This window comes from Muntiacus reevesi, chromosome 9 (assembly GCF_963930625.1).
Source record: "Muntiacus reevesi chromosome 9, mMunRee1.1, whole genome shotgun sequence".
In the NCBI taxonomy this organism is placed as follows: domain Eukaryota; kingdom Metazoa; phylum Chordata; class Mammalia; order Artiodactyla; family Cervidae; genus Muntiacus; species Muntiacus reevesi.
Genome location: NC_089257.1, coordinates 28,197,584 through 28,209,913, shown reverse-complemented (window position 1 = coordinate 28,209,913; position 12,330 = coordinate 28,197,584).

Sequence of the window (12,330 nt, the reverse complement as noted above, 5' to 3'; positions counted from 1 at the left end):
TCAAACTCATGTCAATCAAGTCGGTGATGCCATCCAACCATCTCATCCTCTGTCATCCCCTTCTCCTCCTGACTTCAATCTTTCCCAGCACCAGGGTCTTTCCAATGAGTCGGTTCTTCACATTAGGTGGCCAAAGTATTGGAGTTTCAGCTTCAGCATCAGTCCTTCCAAAGAATATACAGGGTTGATTTCCTTTAGGATGGACTGTGTGGATCTCCTTGCAGTCCAAGGGCCTCTCAAGAGTCTTCTCCAACACCACAGCTCAAAAGCATCAGTTCTTCGGTGCTCAGCTTTCTTTATAGTCCAACTCTCACATCCATACATGACCACTAGGAAAACCATAGCTTTGACTAGACGGATCTTTGACTGCAAAGTAATGTCTCTGCCTTTTAATATGCTGTCTAGGTTGGTCGTAGCTTTTCTTCCAAGAAGCAAGCATCTTTTAATTTCATGGCTGCAGTCACCATCTGCAGTGATTTTGGAGCCCAGAAAAATAAAGTCTGACACTATTTCCACTGTTTCCCCATCTATTTCCCATGAAGTGATGAGACTGGATGCCATGATCTTAGTTTTTTGAATGCTGAGTTTTAAGCCAGCTTTTTCACTCTCCTTTTTCACCTTCATCAAGAGGCTCTTTAATTCCTCTTCACTTTCTGCCATAAGGGTGGTGTCATCTGCATATCTGAGGTTATTGATATTTCTCCTGGCAATCTTGATTCCAGCTTGTGCTTCATCCAGTCCAGCATTTCACATGATGTACTCTGCATATAAGTTAAATAAGCAGTGTGACAATATACAGCCTTGATGTACTCCTTTCCCAAATTGGAACCAGTCGGTTGTTCTATGTCCAGTTCTAACTGTTGCTTTTTGACCCGCATACTAGTTTAGCAGGAGGCAGGGAAGCTTGTCTGGTATTCCCATCTCTTTAAGGATGTTCCACAGTTTGTTTTGATCCACACAGTCCAAGGCTTTAGCATAGTTAATGAAGCAGAAGTAGATGTTTTCCTGGAATCCTCTTGCTTTTCTATGATCCAATGGATGGTGGTAATTTGATCTCTGGTTCCTCTGTCTTTTCTAAATCCAGCTTGAACATCTGGAAGTTCTCAGTTCACCTACTGTTGAAGCCTAGCTTGGAGAATTTTGAGCGTTACTTTGCTAGTGTGTGAGATGAGTGCGATTGTGTGATAGTTTGAACTGTCTTTGGCTTTGCCCTTCTTTATTACCTCAACATAATAAAGACCATATATGACAAGCCCACAGCTAACATCATAATGGCAAAATCCTGGAAGATCTTCCTCCAAGATCAGAAACAAGACAAGGATATCCACTCTCTCTTTCCTTTTGCTGAGCAATTATAATAATATGTAACTATCTTAAAATATGTCTTATATCTGGAGTCACAGTGGTTAATTTCCAAACATTTTCTTCACCATAGAAGATGAAATTAAACCAGTTACATAATTCCATTACCGTGGCCACTGATTGATTTATAAATAGGCAAGCAACTCAATCCTGGTCAAAGAGTTCAGAAGGAAAGTATATTCTGAAGGGAGGCTTCTAAGAAAGTTCTTTTTGCTCCTAGGAGTCACAGGAAGAAATGAGTCTTTTCTTATGCTGGATATTCTTCTGTCTCACCTTAACACCTGGAATTGCTGAAGCCCTATTTAAATGACCACAAGGGGAGTCAGCTTGAGGGCAGTGAGAATGGCAGAGTGGTGAAAAAGAAGGAAACTTGGTCCCTGACAACACTGCTCAGGCACCAACTATACCATAGCAGGAATCTACTCAACCTCTATACTTGTATAATGTAAGATAATAAATGTCCTTCTTGTTTAAGGCAGCTTTAGTAAAATTTTGTTATCTGTTGCCAAGGAATTACAATCTATCATGCTACCATGTAACTGAGAATCTATTATAACTATGTACATCTACCTATGTTTAACAGTAACTGGAAGGAAGGATGCTGAAGCTCCAATACTTTGGCCACCTGATGTGAAAAGCTGACTTATTGGAAAAGACCCTGATGCTTGGAAAGATTGAGGGCAGGAAGAGAAGCGGGCAACAGGGGATGAGATGGTTGGATGGCATCATCAATCCAATGGACATGAGTTTGAGCAAACTCCAGGAGATAATGAAGGACAGGGAAGCCTGGCCTGCTGCAGTCCACGGGGTCACAAAGAGTGGGTCACAACTGAGTGACCGAATAACAACAATTGGTATATAAGATCACTCTTACATTAGATGACCCCCTAAGGGCAAGGTTATGTCTCATTTAATTTTCTTTCTTTCCTGTGTTTTGTTAATTTTTAATTTTACCCAAAGTAATATTTGCACTTGTGTTAAAAAACAAAAAAAAAAGAAAAAAAGAAAGAAAGAAAGAAAAAAGAGCCAGAAAGCAAACATTGGAAAACAGTGATCAGCTGGTCTACATTTCACCATTCCCACTTCCCAGAGTCACTTTCAATTTTTTGGCTGTTTCTTCTGATATATACCTAAATATTTCTGAATGCTTTAACTCTATTTCTTTTTAATGTATCCATTTTTACTGTATTTTTTTACATCCTGTTATATTAATTAATTCAGCTCACTTCTTTCATCTTCTCAACGAACTCACAGCACAATTTTAGGTTGACTCAAAGGTCAGATCAATAGTTATAAAAATGTGAGAAGATCTTTAAGGGGGTCTACAACTTAAAAAGTATTTTCATTATAATACTACAGTGTTATATGCCTTTGTTTTTATATTCTCACTAGTATACAGTGGAATTTTCCATAAGCTACATAATATGATACTGCAACAGAAAAATGTAAAAGCAAATGCAATAATCTAGTTGTGTTCTTTTAAGCCAGATATGAAGGAGATTCACAAATAGAAAACAATGCCATTTTTATTACTAAGTTTTTTTGTTTAGAAAAATATGTTCTTTTTTATAAAAATGGCATTTCACATTACAGTTTATGATTTATTTTTATTTGAATAAACATCAAAAAATTTTCTCAGTTTTAATTTTTCATCTCATACAGAAAATAGCAAAAGATATATCCCATATAAACAAAAGTTTTCTAAGATCTTTAATAATCTTTAAAAGTATCTTTAAGCCTTTGAGAACTACTGGCTTAAATTATTGTAACTATGTAAATTCAATCCCTGGGTCAGGAAGATCACCTAGGAAATGGAAACCCACTCCAGTATTCTTGCCTGGAAAATCCATGGGCAGCAAAGCCTGGCGGGCTACAGTCCATGGGGGTCACAACAAGAGTCAGACACGACTGAGCACACACACAAATGCTGTTTACTGCCAAACCAAACAAAGGATCGTTCATTTTATGCCCTTTTGAGTTGTTCTCAAGTTTAGTAACTGTTAAGACTTTTTTTTCCCATTTCTTATTTTGCCTTGTACCTGCTATTTACTTTTTTCAAATGCTCCAAAAAAATGTCAGTCAACAATTTTTTTACATTTTCAAAAACATCAAATTATTTCAGTCATGATTCTCCCACACCCTTCCATTCTCTTGCTCCAACCTGGCCTAGTCTGGATGCCATTGTTTTCCAGTTTTCCACTGACATCTTCTTATATAGAACTGCTGTTTCCTGTCTCCTATGCCTTCTTTTTTTTTTTTTGCTTTTTTCCTGGTCTTGATAAAAAGTAACTCCCCAGTAGTTTCCTATGGGTGGGTGAATGGAAGCTAAGTTCTTTTAAAGTAAAAATGTCTCAAAATTACACTATTCCAACCTCATACTTAATATGACAGTCTGGTCTCAGTTATAGAAAAAGAAGTCTATACTATTTATTTCATAATATCCTCCCCTCATTCTCTGTTCTCTCTGGAACTCCTTTTAGTAGGATGCTGAATCACATATATTGATCATCTAATTTTCTTCTCTCTACTATTTTCTTATCTCTATCTTATTGTAATTTTGTTCCACTTTCTGAGAGATCTCCTCCCTTTTATCTCCCAATCATCCTGTTGAAATTTATCTTTCCAATGTCCAAAAGTTCTTTTCTGTTACAGAACTGTAGTGTTTTTCATAGCATCCTGTTTCTGTTTTATGAACATAAAAACATCTCTTATCTGGTAGTTTTTTATACACTGTGTATATATTCTTACATACATGTTTAACAGCCACAAATCCTCCCATTCAGCACTCATACCTCTTTGCAAAATGACTTTCTTGCTTCTCCCATCCAGAAATGGAATGTATTTCTTTTCTCTTTTGAATCTAGGCTAGCTATCTATATAACATTCTTTGATCAACAGAATGTGCGAGAATTGACACCAGAGTTTAGAGTACCAGAGTTTAGGCTTCAAGAAGTCTTGTAGTTTCTGCCTTTGAACTCTTGGAAGGATCCCCAGAGAAAACCCTGCTTTATGAAATCTGGAATGAAAAAAACATAAAAACCCAAGAGTTCTAATTTTTCTATCTGAACTCAGCCCTGAGCAAACCCATCAATTAAATAATACTTGTATGAAATAGCCTAATAAAATCAACAGATTTACATCCCAATCTACAAAATTATGAGAAACAATAAATTATTGTTGTTTTAGCCACCTAGTTTGGGGTGGTTTGTTATTCAGCAACAAGTAAATGATACAGAAAAGAATATCAGAAATGGAATGATACTACACAAAAACCCAAAATATGTCGCATTGACTTGGAGACTGCATGGTAAGCAGAGGCAAAACTGGAAGAGCAATGAGGAAGTGTTACTAGAGTTTGTAAATCTAGTAACTGACCAGAGGACTAAGGCACTTGGAAGATAAGAAAAACAAAATTATACCTAATTAAAATGTGAATATGACTAAGGAGATTTCCAGGTAGAATGTTGCAAGTGTCAACTGGCCTTTTTTTTCTAGTGGAATATGAAAGGTATGTAAAGACAGATAAATTTAAGAAGGAATTATTTAGGTTCATTCATTCAAATCTGCAGGAAATATAAAGGGACCAATATGTGCTGGGTTGGAAAATTAAAACCATTTCACACTTCCAGTCTCCAATCAACAAAAATTCTCATAGTAAGAAAGAGTTCAAAATAAATATCAAACCAAGACCCTTTAATGTCTTAGAAAATGCAAGGCACTATTATTACTATATAAGAATCTCAAGGGCATTATCTCAGAGCAGCCTGATATGTCCAAAGTAGACAGAGGTCCATCTTAGAATTATGGGTGTGGCTTTGGAGAAAAAATTCATAGGAAACCCAGAAAGTGTTATGCTTTTTGTTCTGAGTTAGTTTATGGGTTTTGGGTTTTGGTGAGTTTTTTTTGTTTCTGTCTTTTCATGGTATTAGTAGGAGCACTACCAGCTTGGACTAAAAAAGACTGAGTCAGCTCAAAGTGAAGGATCCTCTGGGCCACAAAGTTATACAGGTAGAAAACATGACTGAAACAGCTACTCAGTTGCAAAAAGAGACTATTTCTCATGGAAAATGAAAAGCCTTTCAAAGAACTGAGCCAAGAATCCAGAAGTAGAGCCAAGAGGAAAACAAAGGACTGGAGAACACGTCCAGGGAGCAGAATGGATACTGTAAAAAACAACACTATTGTTTTCCTTTATACACAATACTTCACTTCTGACCATTCTAGTCACCAAATGTGTAGAGGTTTTCCACACACCAGCATTTCTGCAACACTAGCTGGGTGTCCTATAATTTATCTTAATTCTGACATTCTCTACCTAGAGACAGAATCAAATCCACAGGTTGAGGACTCAGTCCTACAAGACTATTCCCACCACCACTTCAGATGCCAATCACAAGTCCAGGCTGTCACCTGTATGTCTGAACAACTGGCTGTAAATCAGAGGTTCCCATGACTCCTCCTCTGTAGGTTTGATCGGTGTGCTAGAGCAGCTCACAGAACTCAGGAAAAAGTTTATTCACTAGGTTATCAGTTTATAAAGAAAACATGTGAATAAACAGCCAGATGAAGAGATACACAGAGAGAGACCTAAAAGGGTCCCAAGCAAAGGAGCCATGTCTCTACAGTCTGGAATGTGTTGCCTTCTCAGCACATAGAAGCATCCTTGATCATCAGTCTCTCCAAACGCCTGTAGTTCGGGGATCTTTATGGAGGCTTTATTAAACAAACATGATTGATTGATCATCAGTGGCCAAGTCATTCTCCAGCTCCTCACCCCTACTAGGAGGTCTAGCTAAGGATTGAGAGGCTAAAAGTTCCTATCCTTTTAATCACAGGGTTGCTTCTCCTGGCAACCAGTTCCCATGCTTAGGGGCTTCCCAAAAACCACCTCTTTAAGGCTAATTGGCACATGAAAAGATGTTCAACATCACTAATTACTAGAGAAGTGCAAATCAAAACCATAATGAGGTATCACCTCACACCAGTCAGAATGGCCATCATCAAAAAGTCTACAAATAACAAATGCTAAAGAGGGTGTGGAGAAAAGGTAACCCTTCTACCCTGACGGTGGGAATGTAAGTTCGTGCAGCCACTATGGAAAACAGTAAGAAGGGTCCTCAGATAACTAAAACTAGAATTACCATATGATCGAGCAATTCCATTTCTGGACACATATCCAGACAAAAACATAATTCAAAAAGATACATGTACCCCTAAGTTCATAGAAGTACTAAGCACAATAGCCAAGATATGGAAACAAATGTCCATTGACAGATGAATAGATAAAGTAGATGTCATATATATACATAATGAAATACTATTCAGCCACAAAAATGAACAAAGTAATGCCATTTGTAGCAACATAGATGCAACCAGAAATTACCATACTAGTGAAGTCAGAAAGACAAATACCATATGATATAACTTATATGTGGAATCTAAAATATGACAAAAATGAACCTATCCATGAAAAAAAAAAAATCAGAGACACAAGAGAACAAACTGTTGATTGCCAAGCAGTAAAGGGCTGGGAGAGAGGTGGAGTAGGAGTTTGGGGTTAGCAGATGTAAACGTTTATATATAGAATGAATAACAGTAAGATCCTACCGTACAGCACAGAGAAATCTATCAACATATTATGATAAAGCCACAATGGAAAAGAAACTTTTAAGAGATACACATAACTGAATCACTCTGTGGTACAGCAGGAATTAACACAACACTATAAATCAGCTATACTTCAATTTTTAAAAAGGGTAAAATAAAAAAAATCACCTCCTTAACACAAACTCAGGTGTGCTTAAAAGAGGCTTGTTATAAAAACAACAATCAAAAAAACACTTTACAGTTCCTTATGATTATACAGTGGAAGTGAGAAATAGATTTAAGGGACTAGATCTGATAGACAGAGTGCCTGATGAACTATGGACAGAGGTTCGTGACACTGTGCAGGAGACAGAGATCATGACCATCCCCAAGAAAAAGAAAAGCAAAAAAGCAAAATGGCTGTCTGAGGAGACCTTACAAATAGCTCTGAAAAGAAGAGAAGTGAAAAGCAAAGGAAAAAAGGAAAGATACACCCATTTGAATGCAGAGTTTCAAAGAATAGCAAGGAGAGATAAGAAATCCTTCCTCAGTGATCAGTGCAAAGAAATAGAGGAAAACAATACAATACGAAAGACTAGAGATCTCTTCAAGGAAATTAGAGAAACCAAGGGAATATTTCCTGCAAACATGGGCTCAATAAAGGACAGAAATGGTATGGACCTAACAGAAGCAGAAGATATTAAGAAGAGGTGGCAAGAATACACAGAAGAATTGTACAAAATAGATCTTCACGACCCAGATAATCACAACAGTGTGATCACTCACGTAGAGCCAGACATCCTGGAATGTGAAGTCAAGTGGGCCTTAGGAAGCATCACCATGAACAAAGCTAGTGGAGGTGATGGAATTCCAGTTGAGCTATTTCAAATCCTAAAAGATGATGCTGTGAAAGTGCTGCACTCAATATGCCAGCAAATTTGGAAAACTCAGCAGTGGCCACAGGACTGGAAAAGGTCAATTTTCATCCAATCCCAAAGAAAGGCAATGCCAAAGAATGCTCAAACTACCACACAGTTGCACTCATCTCACACGCTAGTAAAGTAATGCTCAAAATTCTCCAAGTCAGGCTTCAGCAACACGTGAACTGTGAACTTCCAGATGTTCAAGCCGGTTTTAGAAAAGGCAGAGAAACCAGAAATCAATACCAGCCAACATCTGCTGGATCATTAAAAAAGCAAGAGAGTTCCAGAAAAACATCTATTTCTGCTTTATTGACTATGCCAAAGTCTTTGACTGTGTGGGTCACAATAAACTGTGGAAAATTCTTAGAGAGATGGGAATACCAGACCACCTGACCTGCCTCTTGAGAAACCTGTATGCAGGTCAGGAAGCAGCAGTTAGAACTGGACATGGAACAACAGACCAAATAGGAAAAGGAGTACATCAAGACTGTATATTGTCACCCTGCTTATTTAACTTATATGCAGAGTACATCATGAGAAATGCTGGGCTAAAAGAAGCACAAGCGTGGAATCAAGACTGCCGGGAGAAATATCAATAACCTCAGATGTGCAGATGACACCACCCTTATGGCAGAAAGCGAAGAACTAACGAGCCTCTTGATGAAAGTGAAAGAGGAGCGTGAAAAAGTTGGCTTAAAGCTCAACATTCAGAAAACTACGATCATGGCATCTGGTCCTATCACTTCATGGCAAATAGATGGGTAACAGTGGAAACAGTGGCTGCCTTTATTTTGGGGGGCTCCAAAATCACTGCAGATGGTGACTGCAGCCATGAAATTAAAAGATGTTTGCACCTTGGAAGGAAAGTTATGACCAACCTAGATAGCATATTAAAAAGCAGAGACACTACCTTGTCAACAAAGGTCTGGCTAATCAAAGCTATGGTTTTTCCAGTAGTCATGTATGGATGTGAGAGTTGGACTATAAAGAAAGCTGACTGCCGAAGGATTGATGCTTTTGAACTGTGGTGTTGGAGAAGACTCTTGAGAGTCCCTTGGACTGCAAGGAGATCCAACCAGTCCATCCTAAAGGAGATCAGTCCTGGGTGTTCATTGGGAGGACTGACGTTGAAGCTGAAACTCCAATACTCTGGCCACCTGATGCGAAGAGCTGACTCATTTGAAAAGACCCTGATGCTGGGAAAGATTGAGAACAAAAGGAGAAGGGGATGACAGAGGATGAGATGGTTGGATAGCATCACCGACTCGATGGACATGAGTTTGGGTAAACTCCAGGAGTTGGTTATGGACAGGGAGGCCTGGTGTGCTGCAGTTCATGGGGTCACAAAGAGTCAGACACAACTGAGCAACTGAACTGAACTAAAAGGTTTAAACATAGGAGTTACCACACAACCCAGCAACTACACCTCTAGGTACTCAAGAGAACAATATATGTGAATGTTCATAAGAGGATTAATCCTAATATCCAAAAAAGTGGAAACAACCCAAATGTCTATCAACTGATGAATGGATAAAATGTGGCATATCCACAAAATGGAATGTCAGCATAAACAGAATAAAGTACTGATACATGCTACAATATGGATGAACTTGAAAACATTACACTAAGGGAAAGAAGCCAGTCACAAAGGGCCACATTCATTTATGTGAAATGTCCAGAAAAGGTAAACCCACACTGGTTGTTGCTTAGGGCTGGGGTTGGTAAAAATTAAAGAGAAATAAAGAGAGACTGCTAATGAGTTTGGGATTTCTTTTTCAGATGATAAAAATGTTCTAAAATTGATTGTGGCAACAGGTGCACAACTCTGTGCATATACTAAAAACCACTTATTTGTACACTTTGACTGAATGAATTGTATGGTATGTAAACTATTTATGTAAAACTTCTATTTTTTACAATGTAATAATATACTAAAAAGCTGGATGGAAGATCTGGGAAGGACTTAATGACTAACAGGCTTCAATACTGGTTGACCGGGTGGCAAAACAGTCTTTTCCTTAGGGGACTACCCCCAACCCCAACATCAATATATAGACATTGTTTCTCTCAAAACTTTCATTTTCTCTGGAGAAAATCTCTCCATTCCTGTCTCAGAATGCAAGAAGAGAGGAAGAAGGTTTTACCTGGGCATTGTGATAGAAGTTATGACAGACAGGATGTAAAGGGTTCCACACTGAACAGATTTTTACTCAATTTTCATTTTCAATCCTATGCCTCATTCCCTGTCCTGCACTGCGTCCTGTGCACTTCTGACTAGGACTGCCATGGTTTAATTTTTTCAGAGCATAAATTTCCCATCGCCTGTCGGGAAGGAGACTGGGAAGATTCAAGTGTTCTATACAAAGTTTTTCAACAAATCACCCTTTTTATGCTCAAGCCTTATTCTTGTCTTTGATATTTGGTCCTTCCAAATGATAAGCATATTTCCAAACTTTTAAGTCAGTCACCACTCATCTATCTGCTTTCTGAGAGACACTGTTGAATTATCTCCTGCTCTCTCGTCTCTCTGAGTTAATATTCTTTTTATGTATTTTAATGACATTGAGAAAAACAAATATATGTGGTCAATCCATCATGTTTAACCAAAAGCCTCAAAGAGGATTGCAAAACCCACTTCCTATTTAATTAAAGAAATGGCTGTGCATAGAACACCTTGAACAATGTAAGTCCTCAAAAAAATACATGACGAATTACACAGAGCAGCTGATTAAAGAAACTTTAATTAGGTTAGCACACGCAGAGCACTATGCAAGTTTCCCAAGGTAGGAGCTCACAACCTGGCTGGGGAGAGAGACATGGAAGCAAACAGTGTGAAAAGCACTAAAATAGATGCAGCACAAGTTGTCGATGAAAATACAAACAAGAAACTAAGTCTGTCCACAAGGCTTAAAGAGAAGGTTACAGAAAAAGGTATAGCTGTGCTAGGCCTTAAATTTGTTTGGCAAAGACTATGTGGGAAAAATAACATAATCAAAATGATAATTACGTTTATATTACTCATCATTTTACATAAAAAATATCAATTTACCAACAGAAATATCTACCAGATAATGCAAATCTACATGACTTTCCACTCAGGCTGGACAGCCAGTATTGTTGTCCTATTCACTGCTGTATCTCCCAGAGCCTAACATTATATCTAGTACATAACAGGAACTGAACAAATCTTTCAGTTCAAAACCAAATTTACTTCAGCTTTAACCTCTACATACTTGCTATTCCTCCTATCTGGAATGATCTATCACCATATTTACACAGAATTTCTTTTATGTTTTTCAAATCTCAGATCAAATGTTACCTCTTCAGTATGTACCACACCTCATCACTCTTCAGTACATCATACTATTTTCTTCACAGCATTTTCCATTACCCAAAATTATCTGTTAATTATCTTTTTACTTTGAATTACCTTTTATTAAATTATCTTTTACTAATTATCTTTTACTTTTTACTTCCTCCTTTCAAAAAATGAGCTTTGTTAAAGCACAAGCTCATCTGTCTTGTCCATGCTGTTGTCTTTAGCACCGAGGACAAGGCCTGATATAAAGTATAATAATATCAGAGATTAAAAAATACTTATTAACTATTTAATGAATTGAACTGATTGCACCAGAGATCAAATTGCCAACATCCATTGGATCATCAAAAAAGCTAGAGACCTCCAGAAAAACATCTACTTCTGCTTTACTGACCACGCCTTTGGCTGTGTGGATCATAACAAATTGTGGAACATCCTTAAAGAGATGGGAATACCAGATCACCTTACCTGCTTCCTGAGAAATCTGTATGCAGGTCAAGAAGCAACAGTCAAAACTGGACGTGGAACAACAGACTGGTTCCAAATCAGGAAAGGAGTACGTCAAGGCTGAATATTGTCACCCTGCTTATTTAACTTATATGCAGAGTACATCATGCGAAATGCCAGGCTGGATGAAGCACAAGTTGGATGAATCACAGCTGGGATTAAGATTACGGGGAGAAACATCAATAACCTCTGGTACACAGATGACACCACCCTTATGGCAGAAAACAAAGAACTAAAGAGCCTCTTGGTGAAAGTGAAAGAGTGAAAAAGTTGTTTTAAAACACAACATTCAGAAAACTAAGATCATGGCGTCTGGTCTCATCACTTCATGGCAAACAGATGGGGTAACAATGGAAACAGTGACAGACTTTATTTTCTTGGGCTCCAAAATCACTGCAGATGGTGATGGCAGCTATGAAATTAAAAGACGCTTGCTCCTTGGAAGAAAAGCTATGATCAACCTAGATAGCATATTAAAAAGCAGAGATATTATTATTTTGCCAACAAAGATCCATCTAGTCAAAGCTATGGTTTTTCCAGTAGTCATGTATGGATGTGAGAACTGGACTATAAAGAAAGCTGAGCACCAAAGAATTGATGTTTTTGGACTGTGGTGTTGGAGAAGACTCTTGA